Source organism: Pongo abelii, chromosome 8 (genome assembly GCF_028885655.2).
Source record: "Pongo abelii isolate AG06213 chromosome 8, NHGRI_mPonAbe1-v2.0_pri, whole genome shotgun sequence".
Lineage (NCBI taxonomy): Eukaryota > Metazoa > Chordata > Mammalia > Primates > Hominidae > Pongo > Pongo abelii.
Window position 1 is genome coordinate 20,769,030 of NC_071993.2, and position 21,960 is coordinate 20,790,989.

A 21,960-nucleotide genomic window follows, 5' to 3' on the forward strand; every position below is an offset into this window, starting at 1 on the left:
AAAAATCATCCTTCTCCAGCTGGCTTTCTCTGCCCAACTGGTTCCATATATGAAAGTATCCTCTGTCCTTTGGTTACCAGGAAGGTCTTCTTACTGACAAAGCTGGTCCCCTAAAAAATAGGATCTTTCCCTTTTGGTGTCATGAAAGCAATACACAATACCAAAAATGTCAAGCAGTGCAGGCTTTATTCGATGGCCATGGAATTCAGAAGAAGCATCAGGCTCATAAATCAACTTCTCAGGTCATGAGAGCCAGGAGCCCACAAATAAATGGCATCTTCAATGAAGGGTTTAGGCATTAACAGCAAAGGGAGGAATATTCATTTATAACTTCTCTGGGAACAGACAGAGGACTTCTTGGAACTGGAGTGCTGCCTTCCTTTTTGTCCTTTTGTAGTTTCTTCCAGTCTTTGTAACTGTGATTTTCAACTGTTACGGCAATAGCGGAAGTGTTGTTTAGCATAGAAATTAGATTATAATGATGTCAGAGGTTCTTCAGATGTCAAATGAGCTGCCATCTTGGATTCCATGATTTCAGCCAATTTGATCACGAGGAGGATCATCTGACTACAAGCATTGTGTTACTTAAAGATAAGCAGAGTTAAGGCAGGGTAGAAATTCAACTAGGTCATATAGTCCTTACACTGGATAACAAACTCATCTTTTGGGAATTTAGTTCTTTTAGATTTCTTTGCATTCACAGCTAATTCATAGTTTAAAGAAAAGTATAATTTTTTGGTATACAGAAACATTTCTTGTTTCATCAGGAACACAGGTCTTGCACACACTCCTAGTGGAAACCAAATTTAACCCAAAGTGGAAACCAATTGTTCTTAATAATGGGTTAAAATTTAGTGTAGGGAAGATGATGTATAATTTACTCCTTGCAGCCTCCTAAATGACCAAGTGTGCTTTAGTAACAAGAACCATTTTCACAAAGGGAGAAAAATGACATATGGTACTTTTTCAAGACAAATAAAGAGAAATAAATGCTGCCTTGCATTCTAGTAATTGAAAAATGGCTACACTGCTGCTGCTGACACTGGAAACGCTACATCATCTGCCTAAAGTAGAGACCTCTATTGTTATGTATTAAAATAGCATTTACTATAAATGGAGTTGGTTATAGGCAGTAACTGTTTGTAATCAAACTTTCATGAAGATTTTTCGTCAATGAACTGAAAATAACCACAGATGTAGAATGCATGGGATGGGCTCTAAAATTTTATAATCCATCTTGGTCAAAGTTCTCCTTCCTTAGTTTGCATTGGCATCATGGATTTTAATGTAAATGCAGAATGGTTATCAGTCTATCAGTGTGTTTCACAAATAGCTCTGAATACTTTATGGTTTAGAAATACTCCTTCAAGGGAGTATCATCTGGAGTAATTTGCCACTATGACAGCAAAGTACTCCCTCCCCCAAGCTGGATGGAGCTAAAAGAGGTGGTTTCTCTGTATCAGAACACTAGATTGGGACATAAAAACATTTTAAAGCATTGTTAGTCTGAGCAAATGCTTTCTTGCCCTGGCATGTCCATGACTAATCAATCATATAGTATCCCTCAACAAGGAAAAATACAATTTTTTTAACGGTTGTCATAGATGAAGACTTCTTTCCATGACACTTGTGTGTACTAGCTGAATCAGTCTCATAGTTATTTTTGTGAATTTGTTCAAAGAAAGTTTTAGTTTTATTGGAAAATAAATTTGGTGCGTTCTAGGGATATTGATCTTCTAGGAATTGATGGCAGAAAAAAAAAATACCGTTCCCAAGATGTCATCATTTTAAATAGAAATTCTTGGTCTATGATCAAAAAAAAAGAAAAAGAAATTGTTAAAAAAAATTATTATTTATTAACTTTTGTGGCTTATTTAATTGGAGTCCTTTACCCTAATTACCCATCAGCAACTTTCCCTCCCAACACAAGCACACACACATACTCTTTCCCAGCACTATAGTATGGCAGGCACTGGTTGGGCAATATTAACACCAATACCCTAGATAAGGAGTCCCTGAGTTTGGAAAGTGAGATCATTTCCCTCAGTTTCCTTGGCCACACTCTTCATTCCCTCTTTAAAGTATTTAGTAACAGAGGAGTAGTTTGAATATTAACACATCAGTCTGAATTTTATCCTAAACAAAGCTCAGCATACATCTAAATAAAGGTTGTTACCAAGAAAGGTATCCCTGCAGGAGGCGTTGCTTCTGCTTTGTAAAGATTTCTGACATTTCTCATTGAGGGCAGCTTTTAAAGCCTTTGGGGCCACACTTGTTTCAACAGCAGCAATGGGATAGCACAATTTTCCATGGGTAGTAGATTTTATATTTGAGTACCTATGTAGTGGAGAACTGTCTTTTGTTTTGGAAAGTACCATATAGGGCACATATGGATGGAAAGATGGTCTGTGTTCCACGGCCTGCAACAGTGGAGTTCAAAGTCTTTTGACTGTTATCTACAGAAAGTAACATGTTTTACAACATAATGGAATCTACAACAAAATTTCACCTTACAATGAGCAACACACTTGAATATTCTGTATTTGATTCTTTTTTTTCAATGCTTTGTTTCTACCCACATGCAATACACTGAATATTTGTGTTGCCCTGAAATTCTTATGTTGAAGCCTAAATCCCCAATGGGATGGTGTCTGGAGGTAGAATCCTTGAGAGATAATTAGGTTATGAAGGTAGAATGCTTATGATGGGACTACTGCCCTTTAAAGAGGGACCTGAGAGAGAGAGAGGGAGAGAGAGAGAGAGAGAGGACAGGGGGCTGGGGTAAGGAAGCTCCCTAGCCCCTTCCACCATGTGAGCACACAGCAAGAAGACCTCAGTCTATGAAGGAAGCAGGCCCTTGCCAGACATGGAATCTGCCAGCACCTTGGATCTTGAACTTTCCAGGCTCCTGTACAATGAGAAACAAATTTCTGTTGTTAATAAGCCACCCAGTTTAGCACAATTTTTATAGCAGCCCAAAGGGACTAAGGCATCATGGAACAAACTTCTCAATCCGCTAATTGCTTACTACCTGCAACTTGAAAAGCAATGGTCTAGAAGAAATCAGCAAAACAAAGAGAAATCTAATCTGCTGTGAATAAAGAAATGACAGGAATTTGGCGGTGAAAGGAGGAATGGGGAAAATGAGAAAAAAGACAAGTGGAAACTGAGGAACGTGATCAGAGGTTAGATGCTAGAAAAACTAGCCAGGGAGAAATTCTCAGTGACAAAATGCATGATGACTTCTAAGTGGAAGGTTAATATTCTATTTTCAACTACCTAGAAACAGTATTATAAGCGACTATCCCATTGCTATAAAATGTCATTAAAATTGTGCTGCATTTACAATTTTGTATTTGTTGCATTTTGGAGACATAGAATGGGGCTGTATGCGCACAAGGCAGAAGAAAAAGAGCACACAAACTTGGCAAGACCATTCAGAGATTGAAATAGTTCAGTAAAGCTCAGAGCAGCAAAGATCACAGAAAACAATCTCTTCCCTCTTCCAATGTTCCTCTGCAAAAAAAAATAAAAAATAAAAAATAAAAAAATAAAGAAGAAGAAAAAGAGAAAGAGAGAAAGAAGGAACAAAAAATCTTCAGAGATATTTCAAGGACACTGATGTTTTAGGACTTGTGGTGTGAAGACAAGTCTATTTTCTTTGGATCTCAGAGGCTAGAGTGTTTGCTGATAGTATGTGAGTTGCACACCCATAATTTTATTCAGAGCCAAGCCAAATGATGGAGGACAATTATCAAGCTTCATATTTCTATTTGGAGGAAAATGTTTCACAGAAAGCACACTATCTGTTGAGCTCTGTTACAATGAAAGCATCAAATACAGGGACTTAGCTCAAATCCAGGTCTCTGCTTTGCACAGACCTTCCTGAATACTTCAGAACCTGATGGCCAGCCTGCCTTTGTAAAGATCAGTTCGGCAGAGCAGTCTTGAGCTCAAATAAACAAATCAATTTTGTCTTCACTTGTGCTAATATAGGTGTCCAATGTTTGGCTTTCATATTTGGTTTCTACTTAAGAGTAGGAAAAAATCTGTTGGAATCATTATTTATTCTTTCTACCTCTGACCACAGTGCTGGTTTAACCCATCTAATCATCTAGTTCCTAAATCAATCTTGACCAAAGTGAGCCAGAGATCAGTAGGCTTTGATTTACCAGCTGGTGCCAACTGAAACTACTCACTGCTAGGAAATCCAGCATCCAGGAAGGCCAGGGTGAACCCAGGTTGTCTATCTGCCCATCGCACCTTGATCATCAGATGACTTTTGCTCTTCTGTCCAAGTCTATCTAACAAGGGTTCTGCCTAAATTCTTAGGGGTACCCATCCAAAACTCCAGTCAGCTTGACTACATCCCTAAACCCCTGCTTAGCCACTGGGTTCTTGACTCAGCTACAAGCAGGAATCCTCCCAAATTGCATGGGATCTGTCCCTTCCCCATGCCACACACACATCCTCAACTAACACTAGTGGATACCCTTCCCAAGACTGGAGCACCAGCTGTCATATCCCATGCCAGGATCAGATCTTCTTAGAGGCCAGCATTGGGACAGATCAAGTCTGGGCATGATTATTTTACAGGACACCCTTCCCCACCCCACCACTTTCAACCACAAGTTGGCCCATGCTCAATTTTCTTCACTTCACCTCAACCTCCTCTTTTTTTTTTTCTTTTTCCAGAGCAGGAGCCTCATGCAACCTGTTCACGCCTGAGTTTGCCCAGGGGTAAGCGTCAACATTAGGCCTTCTTTTACCTGCTTTTTGAGAATATAAGAAATACTAGACCTTTTCTATTTCTTTCTCAATCTATGTTAATATCTTCATAGAAACATTTTTCATGCTCATCGTGTTCTTTCAGAACAAGTCTGTTTACCTAAAGCTTCTACAATTTGGTGGAGAAATACAAATCTCTGACCTCTGGAAAAACCAGCATCATGCCTCACCATAGGGGGCAGCCCCTCTGCTGCAAAACCCCACACCTATCAAAAGCCCTTCCAACGTTTAGCTTTGTAATTGCTCCCTTGACCTTGTCATGGGAGCTACTCAAAGTTTTCTTTTTCTTTTCTTTTTTTTTTTTTTTTTTGAGACAGAATCTCGCTCTGTTGCCCAGGCTGGAGTGCAGTGGTGTGGTCTCGGCTCACTGCAACCTCTGCCTCCCAGGTTCAAGCAATTCTCCTGCCTCAACCTCCCAAGTAGCTGGCACCCACTATGATGCCCGAATAATTTTTGTATTTTTAGTAGAGATGGGGATTTCACCATGTTGGCCAGGCTGGTCTTGAATTCCTGACCTCAGGTGATCCACCCACCATAGCCTCCCAAAGTGCTGGGATTACAGGTGTGAGCCAAGCCATCACACCTGGCCTCAAAGATATTTTTAGTCTTATCACTTTAATGTATATTGTTTGCTTTTAAAGAATAGATGTTTATTTTTATGCCAATATGAAACAAACATATAAAGGAACATAGCATAAGATGTTTGGTCAACACTGCAAATCAAAGCAAGTGGGATCCTCTCTGTCACCTAATTTACATTCTTCTGTTGTAAGTATCACTTATTCACATGCTTCTTTTTTTTTTTTTTTTTAATTTTTTATTGAGACAGAGTCTCTCTCTGTCACCCAGCCTGGAGTGCAGTGACACAATCTCGGCTCACTGCAAGCTCCACCGCCCGGGTTCAAGCAATTCTCATGCCTCAGCCTCCTGAGTAGCTGAGACTACAGGCGCATGCCACCACACCCAACTAATTTTTTTGTATTTTTAATAGAGATGAGGTTTCACCATGTTGGGCAGGCTGGTCTCGAACTCCTGACCTCAGGTGATCTGGCCACCTCATCCTCCCAAAGTGCTGGGATTACAGGCGTGAGCCACCACGACCAGCCTATTCACATGCTTCTTCACCCTTATATTCTATATATCTTTTTTAAATGCAAGTATTTTTAGATTAATTTTAGTCTATCATTTAGTACCTCTAATAGTCTTGAAGATTATTGGTAAGGCCTTGGAATAGTACTATACAATAGGATATGATGAATGTCTCTCACCCATGTTACCAACTCACAGAGACTCAGATGTGAGAGAGCCAAATGTTGACAGAGGAATTGCTTCAGAATCGCTGGTCTGTCCAAATTTCAGGCCCCACAGACGTGGAGGCATCTAGGACACCCTTTTTCTTCACAAAACCTTCTCACTATTTTTTTAGGGAGGCAATAATTCTGTTGGTGTTTGAAGGCAGACCTGTTTCTATAGTTTAGATGTTTGTCTCCTCCAAATCTCATGTTGAAATTGGATTCCCAATGTTGGAAGTGGTGCCTAGTAGGAGGTGTTTGGGTCATGGGGGTGGATCCCTCATGAATGGCTTGGTGCTATCCCTATGTTAACAAGTGTGTTCTCTGCCTATAGTTCAGGCATGGTCTGATTGTTTAAAAAGAGCCTGACTCGCACCTCCTGCCCTTCTCTCTTACTCTCTCTCGGCATGTGACATACCTGCTCCCCCTTCACCTTCTGCCATGAATGGAAGCTCCCTGAAGCCCTCATCAGAAGCAGATACTGGCACCATGCTTCTTGTGCAGCCTGCAAAACCATGAGCCAAATAAACCTCTCTTCTTTATAAATTACCCAGCCTCAGGTATTCCTCTATAGAAACATAAGACAGACTACATTGCTGTAAATACTAATTTCTATTTCAATAAGGAACGGGAACATCACTGACCTTTTTAAAATTTGTTATCTAAATAGAGAAGAAAGTTAAACAGCACTTGTAATGGTAAAACATATACTTTTCCCAAAAACTCTGTACCTAATTAAAGAGGGCCAGGCATGGTGGCTCATGCCTGTTATCTCAGCACTATGGGAAGCTGAGGTGGAAGAATCTCTTGAGGACAGGAATTGAAGACCAGACTGGGCAACATGGCGAAACCTCACCTCTACAGGAAAGTTTTTAAATCCTGAGTAGCTGGGACTGCAGGTCTGTGCTACATAGTGGTGCAATGCCTATAGTCCCAGCTGCTCAGGAGGCTGAGGTGGGAAGATATCTCAAGTCCAGGAGGTCAAGGCTGCAGTTAGCCATGATTGTACAACTGTGCTCCAGCCCAGGCCAAGATTTTTTCTCAAAAAAAATAAAATTAAATTAAAGAGGCACATGTCTGTCATTGTCACTTTAGTTTTCTTCCAAAAGAGCATAATCATTCTCACATATATTTTTGTTGGAGCCCCTGCTGCTTGAGGCTACTCATTACACCAGATTAGTTTGGGTGGCAGCATTAGTGGAAGTGCAAATAATCAGCCAAGAATCAACAAGCAGCACGATCTATTTTGCTAATGCTGACTGCAATTCATCTGTCAAAGCCATTTCACTTTCCCAATATGTGTGCTATTAACTGTGTCATAGGAAAATTAGTCTAAGTGATTTCTAGAATTATGAATTTTAAGAACAGGCAACAGAATTGTATATAAATGTAAGTTGACATCTTGGAATTCTACACGGAATTCTAAAGGCATCACAGGTTGAGAGCTTGTTTTCTCCCACTTTCTTAGTTGAGAAAAATTTGCAAATAAGGAAAGGCTGACCTTAAATAACAAGGCAGGAGACAGTAGCCCAAGGAGGAGAATCTGGCCCCACCTGCCATTTCTCTAGAAATGAAGGTGTCTAGACTAAGATTTCTTCATTGCTGCCAGGACAGAGAGAAGCAGACGGTTCAAAGGTGTGAGAGTTTCTTCCTCTATTCAGAAAAAAAAATGTAACAAGATGCAGGTGAAAATTACTATACAGAGAGATTTTTCAAAGTTTCAAATAGTATGGCTGGCTGCACAGAAGGTTCCCACAAGGTTACATCTACCTTGATGAATTCACTACACTCCAAGGTCTGGTCTCAAGCTGGAAAGTTAAGAAACTTGATTTTACTGAGTACGCTGGAAGTAGCTCTGTCACCCCTCAGAGGCACCACTTGCCTTAATCAAGTTGCAGAGACCAAATGCCTGCTTATGATGATATAATAAGAAGCAAGCATATGGGAAGCCAAGTTATTAGAGGGTCTCATGGTGTGTGTGGAAGCAGAACACAGGAGTAGAGATGATCTGAAAATGAATCTCCCAGTGCAAGGTGCTTCAGGCCCTCTCACCAGCCACAGGAATATCTCTGCTGATGGAACCATAATGTCAATTTATTGTACCGAAGCTTCCTCCTCCCTGGATGGTATTTGGATGTCTGAGCATTGACTTGAGGGATACTTTCTTTTGTCTCTACTTTCATTATAGACCAATTCCTTTGGCTTATGCACTTATGGATAGTATCTTGGCTCTGCTCCTTAACAACCACAGCAAGCAACCCCACCTGCTGCATTTGACTCCCAAGTCCTTGAGATGGTTGTGTATTGTATGCCCTACGTGTGCGCAGGGCTTACTTGCTGTGGTTCCTATGTACTCACAGCAGCAATTATGTCAACTAATAAACCTATGAATGGGGCTGGGCACAGTGGCTCATGCCTGTAATCCTAGAACTTTGGGAGGCCGAGGCAGACGGATCACCTGAGGTCAGATGTTCGAGACCGGCCTGGCCAACATGGTGAAACCCCATCTCTACTAAAAATACATATATTAGCCGGGCGTGGTGGGCACCTGTAATCCCAGCTACTCAGGAGGCTGAGGCAGGAGAATTGCTTGAACATGGGAGGCAGAGGTTGCAGTGAGCCAAGATCGCACCACTGCACTCCAGCCTGGGTGATAAGAGCAAAACTCCATATCAAAAATAATTAAATAAATAACCTATGAATGGATCATTAGTGAGCACCTACCGTGTGCCTGAAACTCAAGCAAAATGATGTACACAGGAAAGGTATGTACTCCCAGCCCCCAAATACTTTCGTCTGTTGGTGAAGGGCAAACTACTACATGTGAAAAAAAAAAAAAAATTGAAAAACCATAGATGTTAACATAAAACACCACAAACGCAACAGGAGTTTTTAGAGATGGAGGAATCAAGTTAAAGCCAAAGTGACTTTATGAAGAAAGGAGGATTGAGCTAGATTTTGAATGGTAGGTAGGAGAAAGAATAAGAAGTGATTTTCCAGTCTTAAAAAGCCAGAAAGCCTTGTTCAATGTAAAGTCGGATCCTTAAATTAGGAATAATAAACAAAGCAAGTGAGATGGAAATTATTGCCAAGTCTGGGGTGTATTGAAAACATAGTAGGTACTCAAAAATGCATGTTGAATAAGTGAATGAAGTGGGACCACGGTGAGAAATAAGATTCATTCAGTGGTACGGGAAAAAGTAGACATCTTGAAAGTAAGGAAGAGCTATATAGATGTGATATCTTATCAGAGATATGAAATATACCAGAGATTCCCATAGAATAATTTCTGAGTTCATTTTTTCTCAACTAAAGGCTAAGCACTTTTATAGTGGCATAATTCTACCTGTAGTAGAAGTTCTGCTCAAAACACACACGTTGAACAGGAAATTTCCCAGAAAAATGGCACACAATGAACCAAGTAAAGATAGTCCTGCATAATAACCATTTACCTATACCATTGTCCATTCATTCCTTCTTTTGAAATTCAAAAGCTTTTTCCAACATTCTCATTTTGAGGTGAGGGAGGCCCATTTATTCTCATTTTCTTCCCATTCTCTTTTCTCCTCTTTCTCTGTTTCTCATTCATTTATCCATTCCACGAATATGTAATGCCTATGATTTGTCAAACGTGCTAAGAACAACGTATGTCTGGATTTTTCTTAAAAACCGATGTGATGCCTATCTCATGGACAAAATAGACAGAGAGAGGTCAATAAACAAGAAATACCCAGCAGCAAAACTGTAGAGCTGATGTGAAATAAAGGAACAAGATGCAGTGGTAGAGAATCACAGAAGGGAAAACATACCCAGACACAGCAGCCAGACACGGAGGCTAAGACCTGAATGATAGGAAGGAGCGAGCTGTGTGTGTGTGTGTACATGAATGTGTATGTGTGTGTGCCCGTGTATGTGAGTGCGCATCTGTATGTGTGAGTTGCATGTGTGAGTGTGCACGAGTGTGAGTGTGCACTGGCAGGGAGCGGGTGACAGAAGCCTGGTGCTCCAGGCAGAAGGAGTGTTATGCGGGAAGACCTCGAGACAGAGACCTCCTCAGCATGTTCGCAGACACTGGAAGGAAAGCAATTGCCCAGCGTTTGTGGGGTTGAGGGATGGGGGGAGCATGGAGGTAGATGAACTTGGTGTGGTTCACAAGGCACAGCTCACAAAGCGCTTCCTAGGCTAAGTAGACTTCGGATTTTCAAAGAGTAAGTAGGATGATGTTAGATTCATGCAAGAGTGCCCTGGTTTCCAGATGGAGACTAGGTTTGAAGAATGCAACATACCAACCCTAGTGCTGTAGGTAGAAATGCAGTCACCCTGGTAGAGCCGTTGGTGGCTTACACTGGAGAGAAGTAGTTATGGAGAAGTGGGTGGATTTCAGACATATTTTAGATGTAGAAAGACAGGATTTGTTGATGGACTGGAGTTCAGGAGGAGGGAAAATGAGAAAACAAAAATGTCTGCTTATCTCTCTCCCTTCTATTTCCCTATTCCACAATCTATTAATGATTTTTTTTAATTCATGGTATCATTTTCCTATCTCAGGTTAAAGGGGAGTTTAACAGCAGTAAATCCTAAACAAAAGCATTCTGATTTTAGACAATGCTACACATAAGAAGTAGAAATATCTCAAATACAATTCTCAAATGACCCTTTTAGTTATATGAGAAAGAAAAGCAGTAAATACTAGCATAACCAAATGATATGGTTTAGCTCTGTGTCCCCACCCAAATCTCATCTCAAATTGTAATCCCCACATGTCGGAGGAGGGGGCCTGGTGGGAGGTGATTTAATAATGGGAGTGAACTTCCCCCTTGCTGTTCTCGTGGCAGTGAGTGAGTTGTCACAAGATCTGGTCGTTTAAAAGTGTGTGGCACCTCCCGCTTCACGCTCCCTCTCCTGTTCTGCCATGGTGAGATTTGCTTGCTTCCCATTCTCTTTCTGCCATGATTGTAAGTTTCCTGAGGCCTCCCAGTCATGCTTCCTGTTAAGCCAGTTAAACCAATTAACTGTGAGTCAATTAAACCTCTTTTCTTCATATATTACCCAGTCGTCTCAGGTAGTTCTTTATAGCAGTGTGAAAACAGACTAATACACCAAACCTTTGTCATCAAACAGGAAACCATTATCTTTCATTGAAACTGCTAAAGACACCACAGTCAAAGTTATAACCTCTATCCACTGGCGATTTAATTAATGTGAAAGAATTACTCATATGAACCAGTGTGATGTTGAAGTCCCCACACACACCCCTCCTATAAAGAAGTTTGGTCACTATATCCCCTGATGGCAATGTTTATTATATGTGGCTGAGCAAATAGGTGAAGAGACAATGAGACAGCAGATGCCCTGAGTACAGAAGCCATATTACAGGAGCAGAAGTCCTGGCCCAGTCTCTTCGCACCAAATTCAGTCCCCAAATATGTCTTCCTCTGTCTCCAAGCTGCAGGGCATGGCGCAAAGTGAAAACAAGAAAAGTCCCACTTTTGAATACATAGCCAGGTATGTTGGTAGAAAAAGAGCATATTTTGGCCAGGTGCGGTGGCTCACACCTGTAATCCCAGCACTTTGGGAGGCCGAGGCAGGTGGATCACCTGAGGTCAGGAGTTTAAGACCAGCCCGGTCAACATGGTGAAACCCTGTCTCTACTAAAAATACAAAAAATTAGCCGGGCATTATGTTGGGTGCCTGTAATCCCAGCTACTCAGAAGGCTGAGGCAGGAGAATTGCTTGAACCTGGGAGGCCTGAGGAACAAAAGTGAAACACCAACTCAAAAAAAAAAAAAAAAGAAAGAAAGAAAGAAAGAAATAGAGCATATTTTTTAAATGTTCCTTCAAAATCACTTTTCGAAACAGGCTTTTCCCCTTGAATGTAAATGTAGCAAGTTGAAAAATTAAGTCTGTAGGTTCCTTCATCTCCTGAGTCCTTGCCTTAATGTGGCCAATACCAGAAAGGGTTGTTCCATTTAAAGTCTGATCATTACATTAGAGGTGACTTAAAGGAACTAATTGCTCATGGGAGATTTGTTCTTTTCAAGCAGTAGAACACAGAGCTCTGTAACATCCTGTGTTCTAAATTATCATTATGGCCAAAATAGGTCCTGATCCAAGCACAAAAATCCTTCTCATATTTTGCAGTTCTTGATTAGAAGTATGTGACCCAATGTAATTTGATTCACAAATGTTAGTAATGCAGGTAAAACTCCTGTTTTTAGAAATTGGGTTTTTTTGGTTTGTGTTGCTGATTTCTCATTTTTAGTTACCTCTGCGGTGTCATTGCTTTTAAGCAGTGCATTTGTTGCATGACAAATGTATTTTAGAGACCTGTCTTTTGTTCAGGAATCGTATTTGTCTGGGAGAAAAATGTCAGAAATTCTGAGTCTGAATCCTGTGTCTGAACATCACATCTGCGTCATGCCTATGTCAAGCAAACAGAGACAATAGTTTTATCCTGGCTTGACTTCAAGTCTAAACTGGCTCCACATCCAGGAATAGAGGAGAAAGAGGCATGTTATAGATTGAATTGTGCTACCCCAAAATTCACACATTGAAGTCCAAACCCACAGTATCCCAGAATGTGATTTTATTTGAAAATAGGGTCATTTCAGATGACACTATTTCAGTTAAGATGAAGTCATCTTGAAATAGGGTGGGCCCAGTCCAATATGACTGGTGTCCTTACGACAGAGCACCATGGGAACAGACAGACACACATGGCAGGGAGAACACCATGCCAAGATCAGAGTTATGCAGCCACCAGCCAAGGACCTACCAGGAGCTAGGAGAGAGGCCTGGGACAGATGCTTCCCTAGGGCCTTCAGAGGGAGGGTGTGGCACTTTGCCACAGCAGCTCTAAAAGACTAATGCAAGGAACTTGTAAATGTCCCACAACACTTACCTTCTTTGTGGACTGCTATATTCTTCATTACAAGACCTCTTTCTTTCAAAACTATACTTTCTTCTTACTCACTAAAACCTTAGCCAACTCAGAAGTACCTCCATGCCTTGCCCAGGGTGTCTTCATTCTAGGTGCACGTTAAAAACCCGCAGGTGGTGGGTAGGAATCACTGAGCAGCTTCTCACTGGCCAGAGTACTCTGCCACATGACCAAGTAGACCATATGCAAGCAGAAGATCATCCTGGCAAGGCCATGGATGCAGAGATAGACCCCAGACTTCCATATTAAAAAGACGGGTGAAATGAATGCTATCACTTGGATGAAGTTTCTGCCATAGGATTTGCAGATTAACCTAAGTTAAGTTCACTTTTGCATCTGGAATGACAAGAGACATGGTAGGGCAGGATCTTCAGAAGATGAACCAAGGAGCTTCCTGTGATTTGTGGGAGAATCGAAGAATCATCCCATTGTCCTACTGACAGAGAGTTAGGGTGCATATGTTTGGTGACAGGAGAGTGGCCTACCATTGGAAAGGAAGGACCATTCAAGCACAGTGGATCTTCTGTTTTGCAAACTACCTGCTAGACCTTCACCCATAGATGCATGGGGGAAAGTATAAAATACAGGAACACTATTTAAAGCATTGGGGGGGCATTGAGAACTCAAGACTCAAGAGCACTGGTACAAGCAGTCAGGAATGGAAGACCTCACCAGACACAGCACTCCTGACAATGGACACGATGAGCCTCACTGAAGGCATCAGGGAGCTGCTTCTGCAGCATCCGCAGTCAACAACAGCACCAGGAATGACAAGCAAATCCTGCAGCGACAGATAATCATTATGCCACAGGGCAACCAAGAAGAATTGTGCTCAGAGTACCGTATGATCCATCATCTAGGAACTAACTTAACTTGTCTAGAGGAATTTAAAGAGGGGCAATAGCAGGGCAGGTGAAGGAGGAGCCGGAGAAAAACACTTAGTTGTGATTCTTCTTGTTGTCCTCATTTTATCCCCAGAAAAGTGTGGCCTCAGAAAAAAAGGGATGCAGTTTCTTCTTCACTGTATTTGGCACTAATAATGAGACATAGATGAGCATAGTGTCAATCACAATAAACTCAAATCAAATTAAGAGCACTTGTGAGAGCTCTGATGATCTGGGACATTTTAACGAGTAAGTTCACAGCATTATTATTTCAAAATCAATTTCATGAATGAGTACCTATTTGGTAACACTCTCACCTTGTCAAGGGAAAGAAAGATATGAATATATGATATGCCTTGAAAGTCCTTAAAACGTAGTTCACATTGCTGCAGAAAAGACAGCATAGGAGAAAGGAGGTGTGGATGGAAAGATTGAGATGGCTCTGGGAGAAAAGATGGTGCAATGTCACGGAGATGAATAGACCAAATGCAGAGGAAAACCAGCCCAAACCAAATCAGCAAGTCAGAAAATATCTAAAAGCCATAGGACATGTTTCCAAGTTCTCTAAAAAGGTAATTTGCTTTTCTAATAAGTACCCCAGTTATGACTCTGGGAAAGTTGAATCTCAGAGGAAGTTGCTCAAGATCAAATAAGTTATTAAAAGAACTATGAAAAAATGCTGAAATTCTTGAATTCCGTCTGGCCTCTTGCCCTCACCAAAACACTAAGTTTCTGATTCCAATTCAAGCCCCCTGAATTCAAAGTCCAAAAGCATGACAGGGCATGAAATAGCCCTCTCTCCTAAGTGAAAGGATTTCCTTTCCCCAGCACCAGTGACTCTGACTGTTTTCCATATTTTCCCTATTATAAATTCTGTCACCATCTTTCACAGAAGCTCTACTTATGGGGCTAAATGTGGGACTGTTGGCTTAATACCTTCTGATTGAAAAGTGGGTATGTGTTTCTCACTTCGGGCTCACTGAGTTTGGACACAGCTCCCCTGTGAGGAAACGCAACTCCGTGTCTGACGCCTTTTACAGCTGTAAGAGGGCGTGGAACCCAGTAAGGACCCACGGGATTAAGGAGGAAGCAGGGGATGTCCCTTAAAGCATGTCGAGATGTTCCCAGCTGCATATGTCATGTGGGTGGAACGGGGAAGTTATTGTACAGGAAAACACGGGCATGCTTGAAGCATTGCTCTACAGAGGAGCCGAAACTCTGGGGATTATGTTGGGATTCAAGACCTCTACACCAACCTACCAGAACATCAGTCCATGAGAAGAAATGCAGAGAAAGAATGTGTTGACAAATTAACCATTTTGTTCAGTGTTCTTTACACTTAAAAAATGAAATAAAATAAAGTTCTTACTTTATCTTATCTTCATCATCCTAGAAGCTTTGTGTCACTTTTCAGTTTCTGTGGTTGATACTACTAAAACAAAGGCAGATGAAAAAAAAAAAGTAACTATAAATACCACCCTTTCCAAGGCTATCATAGTCTCTTCTGTTGAGATTCTCTCCCACGTATTTAGAGAAGAATACAGTAGCCATGTCTGGGGATATGATGTTGCTTGTTTAATGGTAGGTGTGAAATTAGGAAAAATGTTAAGTGTCCTCACCCAGAGATGATGTTGTAGTGATGCATGGGCATTGTCATAAAATGGCTTCCTGTCCCACAGAAAATGTTTTCCACTTGGTCTCAAAGTTCAAGTTACTCTTCCCAAGAAAAGAAAAATTAAAACCACTGCTCCCAACACTGCTAAGTGGGTGAATCAATGATGCCTTTGAGCAAGAGAGCCAGAAAAACAGAGAAGAACTGCAATACTATCAAATCAAGGATGCTATTGCCAGGGTGATAAATCATAGCTGTGGGTGTTTTTGCAGAATGCTGAATGCAGAATAAACCACTTGGAAAGCAACTGATAAAAATTCTGTATTTATGGTGAACTTCCAGGGGTTTTTTTTGGGGGGGTGGGGGCGGGGGAGGGGCATAAGTACAAACTAAGGCTTCCGAATTTTTTTAACAGTTTAAAAGAATAGTTATTTTTATGAGAACACATGGACACAGGAAGGGGAACATCACACACTGGGGACTGTTGTGGGGTGGGGGCGGGGGGAGGGATAGCATTAAGAGATATACCTAATGCTAAATGACGAGTTAATGGGTACAGCACACCAAACATGGCACATGTATACATACGTAACAAACCTGCACGTTGTGCACATGTACCCTAAAACTTAAAGTATAATAATAATAAAATTTAAAAAAATAGTTATTTTTAATCTCTACGTATATGTATCAGTCAGTTTCAACAGAGAGTAACATAAGAGGAGTCTGGAGCAGGACTCTCCAAAGAGAATCAGAACATGAATCACATAAGATGAAATAGGAGAATTCCCCAGCCCCACTGGGTTGAGGACATCATCAATTTTTATTGAGGACAGATCAAAAGTTTACAAGTTCATATTTGAACATTATTATGTATTATGTCTGGTTCATGCATAATCGTGTTCTAGTTAACTATATCATGAACTATTATTCTCATTTCCAAGTTTAATTCTGTTTCAAATAAATTTACTGGAAACCTTTTATGGACCAGGGTGTATGCTAGATAGGCCCTGAAGATATGAAAAGTATGAGTTCAATCACTCTCAAAATCCTTTTATCTTTTTACAATTCCCAAATGCCACTCCAGATATTACCATAACAAGCCAGGTAGAGCTCAAAAGATTAGTCACAATTTCAGTGGTCAGCATCCCAGCTTGAGAATTCTTCCTTCAGCTGTGGGCACTGAATATTAAAAACTGTTTCTCTAATTGGATGTTTCCATAAAATGCTTTTCTGATTGTTTTTTAGAAACTATTTGGTAACCATATAATCCACTAAAATGGAATTTTCAAAGTTCAAAGGAACTCTCGAAACCAGACACCTAAAGTACATTTTGGACCCTCTAAAATTTTAAGGTGGATATTTTTGAATTGTGCTCATTAAAACACTGCTCTACTGAAAACGAATCAGCCGTGGGTGAACTGTTAAGTGATCTAATGACCTGGAAATCTGGGGATTTCTAACACCTTGCTTTCATCTCTGGGCAAAACTATGAGCTTTCATTAAAATGAAAATCAAACTTAAACAGCTTGGACACTTTCAAGCTGTGAACATCAACCATATGTGCAAACCTGGGCAAGTTCTGTCTCTGTGGGGTTTTGTGAGTGGGAGGAGGAAATGGATGATCAGATGACTACACAGATGTTCAAAAAGATCCTGGGAAGGCAAGACAACTTGCATCCATTTCAGCTTCCTTAGAGGCAAACAGAAAGGACAAACAAAAGCCTGGAGGTAAAGCAAAGAAAACAAATTACAGTCCTGTGGCCAAAGCAACTTAAAGGCACAAGATTCCATTAATTGCAAACACATTTTCTTAGGAACAAAACACTCACTGATAAAGGAAGCAAAATTGTGGTGTTGGAACCCAGCAAATTTGTAATCACAACAATGGTGCTTCAAATTAAAAAAGCATTGGAACTTGAGGCAGTTTCTCAAATCTATGCATTATAGCTCATATAAAAACAAAAGACTAAGATTTAATCTACATGAATTAGAAGGAACGTTTCCTCCGTCTTTGATCTCCAAAGAAACATGGGTAATGCTTTTTTCTGCTTTCAACGACTCGCAAATGCCTTTGTAGAAATTGATCTATGTAGAAAAGCTGAGGAAGGGTGCATGGAAACCCAAGAAAATGGAGAGAAGAAAATAAAAAACAGTCTCAAAAAATCTTTTCTATATGTTACTCTGGAAGGGATCTTGTTCACTGAGTTTTCTTACTCTGGGAATCAAATCACTGTATAAGGCTTTTAGATTTTACAACGAGCCCCACTGGATAGAAACCTAGTTGCCAATGACATGTAACATCATTAAACAGCTCCCCCTGTACCAACTGTTTAGGATCATTTCACACTTGTCTTCTTGGGATACACACTTATCGTTTATCAAAACCAATCAACTTCTAGCATTTACGAATTACATGGCAAGAGATACTAATAGATAGGAAGTATTGCTTCTTATTTATATAAGTTGACCTCATACCGGCATTAGGTAGTGATGAGGATTAGGTGAAAAAGACATATTTTACCAAACCATTTGGTTGCCTACTTTACACAAGACATCTGTTCTAGGAGCTCCCTTCACTTGGCCTTACTCCTCTCATTGCTTTAATTCAAGAATCTAGTTCCAAAAATATTTTTGCCAAAATAAACGCTGGCAGGTTCGGTTGGCAACTAAGAAATGCAGGCCTAAATTAATTAGCTTCTCCTGTTTCCCTGTTTCCCCCAAGGGGTTTATCAACTAGGTACCTATTTCTCATTTTCCTAAATAAGTTGTTATAGAGTCTTCAATAAGTTAGAGATTCTCTGCTGCTTTTAATTGACCTAAGCATATTTCCCAAATAAATAAAATGAAAACTCATGTTCACACAAAAACCTACACAGGCATATTTATAGTGGTTTTATTCATAATTACCAAAAACTAGGACTATCTCAAGTGTCCTTCACCTGGGGAGTGGGTGAACAAACCTCTGCCTTCATGCGATGAAACACTATTCAGCAATGACCTTGTTAACACTACGGAAGCCCGCAAAAACATGGATTAGCCTCAAATGCATTAGCCTAAGTGAAAGAAGCCAGACTCAGGAGGCTACATGATTCAATTTATGCAACATTCTGGAAAATGCAAAACTATAGGAAAAGGAAATAATTCAGTGATTGTCAGAAGCTAGGGAAGGGGTTGACTACAAGGTAGCGTGAGGGGTTACTAGAACTGCTCTCTATTGATTGTGTTGAATATACACTGGGGTGCTTTTGTCAAATGGTGACATACATGTATATACGTGTAATACCTTTAAAATATATGTATATTTATGTATAATACCTTTATAAAGTATACATCTAATACCTTTAAAATGAAAAAATAACTGGACTCCTTTTGAAATGAAAAAATAATGAGAAATATAATATAAGGGTTAGGACACATGAGAACTGAAGAGAAATATGATTCGTTCCTCATCTAACTTACCTGTGGTTGACTGCATCCAGGTCTCAAGGATGTTACTAATGTTAAAAGAAAAATGCCAGCCAAGTTATATGTAAGAGCGTTTAACTGAGCAAAGAATGATTCGCGAATCGGGGAGCCTCCTGAGCCAGAGTAGGCTCAGAGACTCCAGGGCAGCATCGTGGTAGAAGAGGATTTATGGACAGAAAAAAGGAAAGTGACATACAGAAAATGGAAGTGAGGGACAGGAACAGCCAGATTGGTTTTGGCTCGGTGTTTGGCTTATTTGAACATGGTTTGAACAGGTGGACCACATTTGACTGGCCAAAACTCAGTGATTGGCACAGGAGTAGATTACTGTCAGTTGACAGTTCCATTTAGGCTATAGCTTACAATGTAACACAGAAAGCTTTAGGGCAAATTTAAAATACGTAAGGAGGTAGCTATAGGTTAAACCTTATTTAACACTAATGAGATCAAGAGGTTACAAGAAAAATTAGGAAAAATATAGAAAAATAAAGCAAATAAAATTTCTGCCTCTCTCAGTGTTTGCTCACCATCAGAGGCTGCTTACAGCTTGTCTTCTTCAGACAGGGCTTGCATGTGGAGCTGCACTTATGAATGGGCTGTGCTCCAAGGACAGTTGTAAATGGGAAGGTTTGTTATTGTCTTAGTCCGTTGGGGCTGCTGTAATAAAGTACTTTAGACCAGGTAATGTATAAACAATAGAAATCTACCGCTCACAGTTCTGGAGGCTGTGATCGAAATGCCGACAGATTTGGTGCCTGGTGAGGGCTTAATCTCTGCTTCAAAGATGGAAACTTCTTGTTGCATGCTCACGTGGCAGAGAGGTGAACAAGCTCCCTCAGGCCTCTTTGTTATAAGGTCACCCATCCCATTCTAATCACCTCCAAAAAGCCTCATTTCTCAATACTATTTGCTTTGGGGTTAGGTTTTAATATTTGAATTTTGGGAGAACGCATTATTCAGACCATGGCGGGTAATGTAAAAAAAGGTTACAAGTGTCAGATGGATTTATAGGCAGACCTTCAAAACCTGCCTATCCACAGTGCCTGTCAATAATGGAACCCTTGGTTCTAGCGTGAGAATGTAAACAAGCAGCCATGAGGTGTGCACAGAAGGAAGCCAGTGGATCAGGATTCACTCACCCTTTCCTCATGGCAAGGCCAGTCCTAGGCAAGCTTTAGAAGCAGATGACTTGAGTCTTTGGCCTGTACCCTTTGCATAATTCTCTTCCCAATCTCCTTCACCTAGCCATTGTCCTAGGTGACCATTGCCTTCAAGAGACCTCCATCCTTAACACATGGTAATACGGAGGTCTGCAGCCCTCCCCATCAATGTTGCCAGCTGAGTTGTAGGACAGAAATGTCTTAAATGAAATTTCTTCTCATTAGAATATAAACAACAAAAAGAGTCTTTTGATTCTTCCAGGGGTATTCATAATTAAAAACAAATGTATTGCTGGGTCAGAATGAAAATGTAATTTATCTAGTTTAACATAGGTTATTTTAAATAAATAAACTTGAACCAAAGGTAAAGTTTTCTGCCTTGTCTATTACCGTATATTGCTACTTAAAATAAAAAATAAATAAGAACTAATTAATTAAAATTAGGGCAGGCACAGTGGCTTACTCCTGTAATCCCAGTACTTTGGTAGGCCAAGGCAGGCAGATCGTTTGAGCTCAGGAGTTCGAGACTAGCCTGGGCAACAAACTGAGACACCATCTCTACAAAAAATACAAAAATTAGCCAGGTGTGATGGTGTGTACCTGTAGTCCTAGCTACTGAGGAGACTGAGGTGACAGAATGGCTTAAGACTGGGAGGCAGAGGTTGCAGTGAGCTGAAATTGTGCCACTGTACTCCTGCTTGGGTGACATAGCCAGGCCCTGTCTCAAAAAAAAAAAAAAAATGTGTGACTCTTAAGATAAAATCTGAGAGAGTGCAAATCAACCCTATTGATGGTCAGATTGGGATGTTCCCAAGAGAACAACAATATTTCTAACAAAACCCATACAAAGCCACGAGGCAGCTGCAAATTGACCAACAATTTTTTCTTTTAAACTATCAACGCATTCTTACAATTAATATTCCCAGAGCCCCCTTTTCCTCCCATCCTCTGAACAAAGCTCACTGAGACACTTATTTGCTGAACTGATGGCAACCAACCCAGAACTGAGCTCAGCTCCCTGCACTCCTGAGTTCATTTCCAAGGGCTGCTGTGACCAAATACCAAAACCGGGTACAGAAATGTACTACCAGAAATGTACTGTCTCATAGTTCTGGAGGCTGGAAGCCTAAAACCCAGGTGTCAGCAGGGCCCTACTCCCTCAGATGGCTCTGGGGAAAACTATGTCCTTACCACCCTGGCTCCCAATGTTTGTGGGCAATCCTTGACATTCCTTGGAGATGCTTCACTCCAGTCATGTGGCTATCTTCTCCTTGTGTGTCCTCACATCATCTTCCCTCTGTGCATGTGTGTCTCTGTGTCCGAAGTTCCCCCTTTTATATGGACACCAGTCATATTGGATTAGCGTCTACCCTAAATACCTAATTTTAATTTGATTACCTCTGTAAAGACCCGATAAGGTGAAATTCTGCAAATAAGGTTACATTCTGAGGTGCTGGGGGTAAGGGTTTCAACACATCTTTGTGTGTGTGGGGGGGGGGGGTGTGCGTGTGTGTGTCAGGGGGTGCCATAATTCAACCCATGACAACCCTTCTCAGAATTATTCAGCATAAACCCAACATCTAGAGTAGGTGGCTCCCACCTTCTTCTACTGGGTGTTCCTCGGTTACTCTGTGCACTCTTCCATGCAACAGCAAGATGAAGAATCTCAACTCTGACTTCAGATGTGTTCCCAGTGGACTTTGACAGCTGGGCTCCAAAAGTTCTAATGTCGTTTTAGAGGGTCTCACATACTGTCATAGTAGGCGCACCATGTTTTGCTAAACTCTGCTCTAACAAGGCCAGTCTAAGCTCAGTATTA